Source organism: Macrosteles quadrilineatus, unplaced genomic scaffold, assembly GCF_028750875.1.
Source record: "Macrosteles quadrilineatus isolate MER2022 unplaced genomic scaffold, UCM_ALF_1.0 Scaffold_45__1_contigs__length_977938, whole genome shotgun sequence".
Lineage (NCBI taxonomy): Eukaryota > Metazoa > Arthropoda > Insecta > Hemiptera > Cicadellidae > Macrosteles > Macrosteles quadrilineatus.
The window spans coordinates 628,191-639,183 of NW_026542638.1; the positions used below are offsets into that span (position 1 = coordinate 628,191).

The 10,993-nt window shown below is 38.6% G+C and overlaps 1 long non-coding RNA gene across 1 annotated transcript; it reads left to right on the top strand.

Annotated features, from left to right (window-relative positions):
* Positions 1-689: 689 nt before the first annotated feature.
* On the top strand, positions 690-2,527 carry LOC129005928 (uncharacterized). The gene is made up of 2 exons (XR_008491883.1): positions 690-770; positions 1,580-2,527. It is a non-coding gene; the product is annotated as an uncharacterized LOC129005928 (long non-coding RNA).
* The last annotated feature ends 8,466 nt before the right edge of the window (positions 2,528-10,993 follow it).

Here is a 10,993-nt window from a genome sequence, read left to right on the forward strand (position 1 = left end):
AACATTTTACATTTTAAAATGTTACATTTTAACATTTTACATTTTAAAATGTTACATTTTAACATGTTACATTTTACAATGTTACATTTTAAAATGTTACATTTTAGGATGTTACATTTTAACATGTAACATTTTAACATATTACATTTTAACATGTTACATTTTTAACATGTTACATTTTAACATGTTACATTTTAACATGTTACATTTTGTGCCGGAAATTCACCAGAAATTTTTGAATTTTTTCCGTCACCAGTTTTTTTGGGTCATAAGAGAACTTAATCAATGATGAGAGTTTTCTCTAAAACATTCTTATAGTGCGAGAACACCGAGTTTCTGAGATTTTATTTTGCGTGTGTGGTAGAACTGGGAGCATCGGCAATGACAACCCGAAAATTGACAACGTTATAGGAAATCAAGTGGAAGTTTATTTGTTTGAGATATTTAATATTACTTTGGTTTAGAATTTAAGGCGTATTGGAAATCATGTTGGTGGACGATATTAATTTTGTGTTACTTTTTCCAGTCGTTTGACTATGTTTAAATCCGCTACTGTTGTTTAAGTTTCGGTTTTGGTTTCAGTCGTTAGTTGAGTCGGCGTCCCGGTTTCTTTTTCTCTTGCCTCGCCATCTTGCAGAGAAGTACCATGTAGTTTTTCTCACTCTAGAACTTTTACCTAAGTCTTTTGAATTTTGTTTCCTTAAATATGTTTGAGTGATATCATTTTAAATTTCATGTTTGACTGACTCACCCACAACCCCATTATAATGGTAAGTTGAATTTGTATTAACTACTAATTAAGATCTCAAAACTGACTCAGAGAAAAATGCTGATTAGTTCGTTTCGCCGGTAGGAAGTTTCATACCTGTTAAAATGTTACACATTTTTTAAGATTCAAAAGTTCTGTTAATCTCATTTTAATCCCTGACTTGTAAAATTTCTTTTCCTTTGTTTAATGAGTATAAAATAAACTGTATCATACCCACTAGCCTAGGCCTACACTTGAATTATTTGGCAGGTATATTTTTGAAAGAAATCTCTGTATTGGTATCTAGTAACGATTAATTATTGTTTATTGCATTGCTGTAACTTTGTCAGACATCCAGGAGGCTCTGTGTTTAAGATAAATTTAATTTCTGGTCTTTTAGTTAGCTGGAAGGATAGGACTAAAGATTGCAGGCTAGGCCTACCAGATCCAATGACTGGTTAACGGCACATGTGGCGATTTGGTTTTGCAGATAAAGGAAAAACACTGTTATTGTTTCACACAGGCATAAATATTTTGGTTTCTATAAATTTTGTAAATTTTAATAAAATAGTGAGTTATACTACTTAGGCCTATTATGGAAACACTTGTAAAAAAAAAGGAAACTTATCTTTGTCAGTTCAGATTTGGTTTTAGTAGGTTTTATTTCCAATTGTATGTAGCTATTTTCTTTAAATATCAAAATGTTCTAACATGTAATGTGAACTAAATGAATCTCAAATTTTGAGTGTTAAAGATGTAACGAGTTTCACTTTCATTTAAAACTTAGACCTATTGTATACAGATTACTATGTATGAAGTTTTTCGTAACAGGGGTTCGACTTCCTGGGACGAACACGCTGAGGTCATCGTAGAACTAACTTGAAGCCGCAGGCCTACTAGCCTAGACACCTGGGTATGGGAAAGCAACACCACTTAGAGGAACCTCTTGTCTACCCTGTGTTTGGAGGCGAGGACCCTTTTTGAGTCTGTCGGACCTGGAGTTTTTCAACGCTAGAGTACATCCATGGGCAACTACCTACTTCTGTCCACCTCGCCAACACACCTCAAAATTGCTCGATACTCAGGTGACTTCTAAACTTTTTGGAAATTATTTTGCTTCAGCGGATGGACTGATCTACAACTTTCAAAGTGAAATCTAAATTAGGCCTAGGCCTATTTGAACTTAGTGGGTGCACCCATGGACTCAAATTAACTTCATGTATACAACTTTATAAATTTTGGTTATTATTTCTGGCCTAACTTTAACTTGGTGATTTCCAGCGAATTTTTGGTAGAGATTCTTGTAACGTTAAACTGTTTTATCTGTTCTGAATTTTAGCTTTAACTTTAACTCATTTTATATTGAATTTTATTCTGTAAACCCATACTGGGAAGAATTAAAAGATGTTTTGATTAAATTTCACTTAACTTTAACTTTTATAAATTTTTTGGCCAAGCTTCAATAGGTTACAGCACAGACTTGGTGTCCCAGGAATTACTGTTTAGATTTATAGTTAGTTTCTTTATTGCAGGTTGTAATTTTATTTAAGTATTTGTATCTTTTAAGAGTTTTGGGCCCAAAATCTCGTCTTGTGTTAAGGTTGGCGAAACAAAGGTTTTAGTTGATAAGTAATTCAACATTTTGACTTTTCAGGTGTTAATTATTTAGGAATTTGTCTACGCTTTTATCATACTTGTAGTAAATTTGTCATTTATGGTTTGAACCAGTTTGTAAAAGGGTATTTGTTTTTCTTTTAATAAATCAGGGTGAGTCAGTTACGATGTGTTATCATTTCCCGGTCCTGCTGACCTGTTTGAGATTGTCCCACCCTTCAGGTGGTACAAATTCTGCGCCACTCTGCTAACAGGTCGAGGAACGGGCTGTGATAAAGTAAATTTTTAAAGTTTTTCCTTTTTGTAGAGGAGTGGAAAGTAAAGATGTGCTAGGTAAAAGAAAAGACGCTTTATTTAGTTTGTGTTAGGTTGTTGTTAAATTAGGGCGAACCAACATGGCTTTCAATCCGGACCTTTTGTTGAAAGAGGATCTTATTTTTGAGTTAGCGGTACGTGGACTGGATTTTGAGAAATTAGATGTGAACTCGATGAGGCGTAATTTGCGTCAAGCTTTTTCGCACAATGTTGATTCTGATGCAAAGAACCTTGAGGGTGTAAGTTATTTTAAGGTCACAGATGAGGTGAATCGTTGTTATCGCAGGTACGAAGAGTTTTCTGGTATAGTAGAGGGAATTGATGTAGAAAGTTCACACAGTGCCCTGAAACGATACAAAGCTAGACTTGAACATTTGTTGAGGCGGCTAGGGATCCTCGTAAGTTTAGGGGAGGGTATGGATGCTAAGGAAAAGAAGGCTGTACAAGGTATGCAATCTCTAACGCCTAACCTTCTTAAGGTAATCGAAGACAGATTGAGAGAATTAGAGAGGATAGAGGCAGCCTCTAATGAACCAACAACGAAGGCTGGGGAAGAAGAAAAGGAGCAGCAGGAATTAAAGATTTTGCAGCCACTGGTGGTACATCCTGAACAGCATAGGCCTATAGAGAATACTGTAGAGGGGGGAAGTATCGAAAGTCCCCAGAGTAAAACCGAACCTAACCTAAACCAAGCCACATCCCACAGTCTAATAAATTTGAGTTCACCGAACCAGCATTTCAACGCTAGGGAAGAGGTAAACAGAGTAACTAGCCAGGTTAGTAAGGTATCATTGTATAGTAAATTACCCCACCCAATGGATAGATTTTTGAAGGAAATACCTGAGACTGATGGATTGTTTTTGCCTAAACTAATGGATTTCTTAAGGCGAGTTCTCAAAATGAAACAGCAACCGGGTGCTACTGACTTGGAACTATTGCACTTAATTTATCCTTTCACCCGAGGACCTCTGGCCGAGAGAACAAAATTAGCCTTAAGCGAGGGGTGGTCTTTCGATAAGTACCATGGGGACATCATTGAATTTTTTATCCCAAACCGGCAATATCAGGGAATGAAACAAGAACTTTTTCATAGGCTCCAACGGAATGGGGAACCACTGCCATGTTACATAGCTGATATAAAAGGATCCGCTGAGCTCTTACGCGTACCAGTGAATGAGGCGGAATTGGTAAATGTTATCCTTGAGGGATTAAACCCGGTCGAAAGGTCCCGCTTTGTATTTTCAACTAGGCCTACCAATCTTCAAGAACTAGACAGATTGTGCATTTACTCTCAGAACCTAGGGTATGCCGATAGACACCGTACCCCGATTCAGAACTTTTCAGGGGGAAAATTTTTGGGACAACGAAGCGCAGTCAATGCTGTCAGAGAATCAACTTCAAAGCCACCAAGTACTACTGGTCAAGAACACTTCCCAAGACAAGATGGTGCACGGGGACCACCTCGATGTTACAACTGCGGTCAAGTCGGACATATTTGGAGGTTTTGTAGGCAAGGTCGTAGTGATCCAAAAAACTAGTTGGCGTGAGGGCGTTTGGCCGGCACGTACCTCAAAACGTTTCACGGCGTCATAAACCCAAGAGAAAGTACAGGCGACAATGGACCAGGGCTAAAACAAACAAGTTGTCAGCTAACATTTCTACAGTTTCTAGGAGTAACTATGGAGTCCCCTGGGTCAGAGTAAATTTTGGAGGATTGTGTGTAAATGCTTTAATGGATTCAGGTTCTTCTAGATGTTTGATCAGCCATGACCTTTATGCTACTTTACAAAAAAGGGATCTTGTGTATGAATGGGTTTCTACAGACATAACTTGTGTCACGGCCACCAGTTCACCTATTGCAATTGAAGGATTAGCCACTGTTAAAGTAAGAATTTCAGATTTTACATGGTAACTGAAGTTTTTAGTTTCAAGAAATTTAGGAATGGGATGTATATTAGGAGCTGATTTTATAAGTAAGGCTGGGTTAGTTTTGGATATTCAATCACAATACTTGTACTTTAAGTTTAACCGCAAAGTAAAGATTCCGTTAGCCAATTGTAGTGATCCTGACTTAGTCACCCATACTTCCCAGGGCAAAGTTTCAAAAAACAATTTAATTGTGAGTGATAGCAAGACCAAGGATTTGTTAACTCCCAGTGAAAGGAAGGCTGTAGAAGATCTTTGTGCTAAATTTCCAGATGTCCTTACTAAGAAGTTAGGATTGACGCATCTAATCGAATACGACATAAAACTGAAGGAAAACGTGGTAGTTAAGTCACATCCCTATAAGTTATCCCCACCTAAGATGGAAGTTATGAGGAATCATATTGACGAATTACTATCAAAAAATATAATTGAGCCTTCTATTTCCCCTCACTCTAGTGCTGCCTTCCTGGTTCCCAAAGGGACGCAAAGTGAAAATCCTACTGAACAACAATGGCGTTGTGTTATTGACTTTCGTAAATTAAATCAATATATTGAGATTGAACAAGTTCCACTCCCCGATCTGCACTCTGCATTTCATTGGTTTAGTAAGGCTAGGTATTTCAGTTGTATCGATTTGAATCAGGCCTACCATCAAATTCCTCTCTCTGACCGATCCAAAGCATTGACGGCTTTCTGTGTGCCTTGGAACCTATACCAATTCACTAGGGTGCCTTTTGGGTTAGCAACAGGAGCTCAAGTTTTGACACGACTGTTAGACCACATTTTCAGTGACATTAAGTTCAGATATGTTTTAAATTTTTTGGATGATTGTGTGATATATTCAGAGTCTTTTGAAGACCATCTCAAACATTTAGAGGAAGTCTTTACCCGTTTAAGAACAGCAGGATTGACAGTAAATCCCAAGAAGTTAAATTTAGCTGTAAAGGAGATCTCTTTCCTTGGACACATCGTTTCTCATCGTGGCGTATCCATTGATGCTAATAGAACTCAAAGCATTAGGGACTATCAACCTCCCAAAGATGTTAAAGGTGTGTCACGCTTCGTGGGAATGGTGAATTTCTACTCTAAATTCATACCTAAGTATGCGGAAATATGTGCACCCTTGAATAAGTTGCGGAAGAAAGGAGCTATCTTCAAGTGGGGAGAAGAAGAGGACCAGGCCTTCGTAGCTCTCAAGGAAGCTCTGATGAACCCCCCAGTACTCAGGATGGTTGATTTCTCAAAGGAACTAATTCTAACAACGGACAGCAGCGGGATTGCTATCGCGGCGGTATTGCAACAAGAGACAGATGGAGTTAGACAGCCTGTGGCTTACTATTCTAGGACCCTTTCGGAAAGTGAGCGCAAGTTCTCCATTTATGAACTTGAGGGGTTAGCGGTTGTTGAAGCGATTGAAAAGTTTCGATCTTACCTGGAACATGCACCTTTTCTCTTGGAGACCGATAACCAGGCCTTGTCATGGATTTTAGCTCACCCAAAACAGATTGGAAGGATAGGGAGATGGGTTATGAGAATAATGTCTTTAAAGTTTAGGGTTCAACATATCAGGTCAACTATGAATGTGGTGGCAGATGCGCTTTCACGGATGTATGACTCATGCAATCAGGAGACGTCAAGTAGGGAAACCAAAGAGGGAGAAGTAGAAAATCTAGTGGGAGGTTTGTTGGTAGATTTTCCTTTGGCCTTTTCTGATTTGATTTCACACCAGCGTAAGGATGAGGAAATACAAAGAATTGTGGAGAAAGTAAAAGAAGGAAATGCCCCTCCAGCGTTTACGTTGAACAAGGGAATTTTGTATTGGCAAGGTGGAAAAGGCATTAAGAAAATTGAATTGCCCTTGAGTTTGGTACCTTTGGTTTTTGATTATTTTCACTGCTCGGCTGTAGGAGGACATCTTGGTAAGCACAAAACCACGTTAAAGATAGGAGAGTTCTTTCATTGGCCGAATTGGCGTGATGAGATAGCGGAACGAGTAAAAGGATGCGAAATTTGTAGTTTGAGTAAACCTGCCCAAGATTCTCACATAGGAAAGTTGGCGTCAGATGTTTCCGATTATGTAATGGAGAAGATTTATGTGGATTTTGTTGGCCCTTACCCTAGGAGTCGGCAAGGAAACCAGTACTTATTGACAGCCACAGATTCTTTCAGTAAATTTTTTTGGATTTTCCCGATTAGGCAGGCTAAAGCTGAGATTGCGTGTCGGACTCTAAAGGAGAGACTTTTCCAGCATTTCTCTTATCCAAAATGGATTGTGTCAGACAATGGCACGCCTTTCACTAGCAAGCTTTTTAAGAATTTCTGTTTCACTCATGGGATACGACATATTACTACCTCACCTTATAGGCCACATGGTAACCAAGTTGAGCGTTTTCACAGAAATTTAAGATCTGCACTAATCGCTTTCCACGCTGAAAGTCAAAACAGGTGGGATGAGAATATTCCGTGGTTGGAGTTGGCTTTCAATTCAGCCGTACATGAAGCCAATAACGACACACCTTTCAAATTGATGTTTGGTTTCCGACCCAACTACCCATTATCCAATCTCTGGAACATCGACACACTGCTACCGGACAGACCAACAACTGGAGAAATTAAAGAGCATTGGCTTCGGGCTAAAAGAAATCTAGTCAGGGCTCATGAGAGGGTCAGAGTAAAATATGACAGAGAACATAGAGATTCCCCTTTTGTAGTAGGACAATTAGAGTGGTGCAAAGATTTTCCACAAAGTAGAGGAAAGGACAAAGTAGCTGCCAAACTCAGTTATAGGTGGAAGGGACCGTTTAGGATTATACGTTTCTTATCCCCAGTTACCGCGGAACTGTGGGACATGAAAACAAACCGAGTTTACAGGAAAAGTCACGTCTCTCATTTAAAGTGTTACCATAAATCTAACAATGGTTAGGTACAAACAAGTGTTTACTATTTGGACTTATATGTAAGATAAGAAGCCTGATCAACTTCTTGTTTTCATTATTTACCCGGCTCAGACAATTTCCGTTATGCAGGCATAACGAGACAAGAAAGTAGTACTACAAATGTGTAAATAAAAATTATTTCATCGATGAAAAACTATAAAAGACCATGGCAGTAGATATTAGTATTTAGAATTTAAGTTTTCATAGGTTTCAATGAACCGGGGTTCATTGTTTTGGAGGAGGGAGTATGTGCCGGAAATTCACCAGAAATTTTTGAATTTTTTCCGTCACCAGTTTTTTTGGGTCATAAGAGAACTTAATCAATGATGAGAGTTTTCTCTAAAACATTCTTATAGTGCGAGAACACCGAGTTTCTGAGATTTTATTTTGCGTGTGTGGTAGAACTGGGAGCATCGGCAATGACAACCCGAAAATCGACAACGTTATAGGAAATCAAGTGGAAGTTTATTTGTTTGAGATATTTAATATTACTTTGTTTTAGAATTTAAGGCGTATTGGAAATCATGTTGGTGGACGATATTAATTTTGTGTTACTTTTTCCAGTCGTTTGACTATGTTTAAATCCGCTACTGTTGTTTAAGTTTCGGTTTTGGTTTCAGTCGTTAGTTGAGTCGGCGTCCCGGTTTCTTTTTCTCTTGCCTCGCCATCTTGCAGAGAAGTACCATGTAGTTTTTCTCACTCTAGAACTTTTACCTAAGTCTTTTGAATTTTGTTTCCTTAAATATGTTTGAGTGATATCATTTTAAATTTCATGTTTGACTGACTCACCCACAACCCCATTATAATGGTAAGTTGAATTTGTATTAACTACTAATTAAGATCTCAAAACTGACTCAGAGAAAAATGCTGATTAGTTCGTTTCGCCGGTAGGAAGTTTCATACCTGTTAAAATGTTACACATTTTTTAAGATTCAAAAGTTCTGTTAATCTCATTTTAATCCCTGACTTGTAAAATTTCTTTTCCTTTGTTTAATGAGTATAAAATAAACTGTATCATACCCACTAGCCTAGGCCTACACTTGAATTATTTGGCAGGTATATTTTTGAAAGAAATCTCTGTATTGGTATCTAGTAACGATTAATTATTGTTTATTGCATTGCTGTAACTTTGTCAGACATCCAGGAGGCTCTGTGTTTAAGATAAATTTAATTTCTGGTCTTTTAGTTAGCTGGAAGGATAGGACTAAAGATTGCAGGCTAGGCCTACCAGATCCAATGACTGGTTAACGGCACATGTGGCGATTTGGTTTTGCAGATAAAGGAAAAACACTGTTATTGTTTCACACAGGCATAAATATTTTGGTTTCTATAAATTTTGTAAATTTTAATAAAATAGTGAGTTATACTACTTAGGCCTATTATGGAAACACATCAATTTGAAAGGTGTGTCGTTATTGGCTTCATGTACGGCTGAATTGAAAGCCAACTCCAACCACGGAATATTCTCATCCCACCTGTTTTGACTTTCAGCGTGGAAAGCGATTAGTGCAGATCTTAAATTTCTGTGAAAACGCTCAACTTGGTTACCATGTGGCCTATAAGGTGAGGTAGTAATATGTCGTATCCCATGAGTGAAACAGAAATTCTTAAAAAGCTTGCTAGTGAAAGGCGTGCCATTGTCTGACACAATCCATTTTGGATAAGAGAAATGCTGGAAAAGTCTCTCCTTTAGAGTCCGACACGCAATCTCAGCTTTAGCCTGCCTAATCGGGAAAATCCAAAAAAATTTACTGAAAGAATCTGTGGCTGTCAATAAGTACTGGTTTCCTTGCCGACTCCTAGGGTAAGGGCCAACAAAATCCACATAAATCTTCTCCATTACATAATCGGAAACATCTGACGCCAACTTTCCTATGTGAGAATCTTGGGCAGGTTTACTCAAACTACAAATTTCGCATCCTTTTACTCGTTCCGCTATCTCATCACGCCAATTCGGCCAATGAAAGAACTCTCCTATCTTTAACGTGGTTTTGTGCTTACCAAGATGTCCTCCTACAGCCGAGCAGTGAAAATAATCAAAAACCAAAGGTACCAAACTCAAGGGCAATTCAATTTTCTTAATGCCTTTTCCACCTTGCCAATACAAAATTCCCTTGTTCAACGTAAACGCTGGAGGGGCATTTCCTTCTTTTACTTTCTCCACAATTCTTTGTATTTCCTCATCCTTACGCTGGTGTGAAATCAAATCAGAAAAGGCCAAAGGAAAATCTACCAACAAACCTCCCACTAGATTTTCTACTTCTCCCTCTTTGGTTTCCCTACTTGACGTCTCCTGATTGCATGAGTCATACATCCGTGAAAGCGCATCTGCCACCACATTCATAGTTGACCTGATATGTTGAACCCTAAACTTTAAAGACATTATTCTCATAACCCATCTCCCTATCCTTCCAATCTGTTTTGGGTGAGCTAAAATCCATGACAAGGCCTGGTTATCGGTCTCCAAGAGAAAAGGTGCATGTTCCAGGTAAGATCGAAACTTTTCAATCGCTTCAACAACCGCTAACCCCTCAAGTTCATAAATGGAGAACTTGCGCTCACTTTCCGAAAGGGTCCTAGAATAGTAAGCCACAGGCTGTCTAACTCCATCTGTCTCTTGTTGCAATACCGCCGCGATAGCAATCCCGCTGCTGTCCGTTGTTAGAATTAGTTCCTTTGAGAAATCAACCATCCTGAGTACTGGGGGGTTCATCAGAGCTTCCTTGAGAGCTACGAAGGCCTGGTCCTCTTCTTCTCCCCACTTGAAGATAGCTCCTTTCTTCCGCAACTTATTCAAGGGTGCACATATTTCCGCATACTTAGGTATGAATTTAGAGTAGAAATTCACCATTCCCACGAAGCGTGACACACCTTTAACATCTTTGGGAGGTTGATAGTCCCTAATGCTTTGAGTTCTATTAGCATCAATGGATACGCCACGATGAGAAACGATGTGTCCAAGGAAAGAGATCTCCTTTACAGCTAAATTTAACTTCTTGGGATTTACTGTCAATCCTGCTGTTCTTAAACGGGTAAAGACTTCCTCTAAATGTTTGAGATGGTCTTCAAAAGACTCTGAATATATCACACAATCATCCAAAAAATTTAAAACATATCTGAACTTAATGTCACTGAAAATGTGGTCTAACAGTCGTGTCAAAACTTGAGCTCCTGTTGCTAACCCAAAAGGCACCCTAGTGAATTGGTATAGGTTCCAAGGCACACAGAAAGCCGTCAATGCTTTGGATCGGTCAGAGAGAGGAATTTGATGGTAGGCCTGATTCAAATCGATACAACTGAAATACCTAGCCTTACTAAACCAATGAAATGCAGAGTGCAGATCGGGGAGTGGAACTTGTTCAATCTCAATATATTGATTTAATTTACGAAAGTCAATAACACAACGCCATTGTTGTTCAGTAGGATTTTCACTTTGCGTCCCTTTGGGAAACAG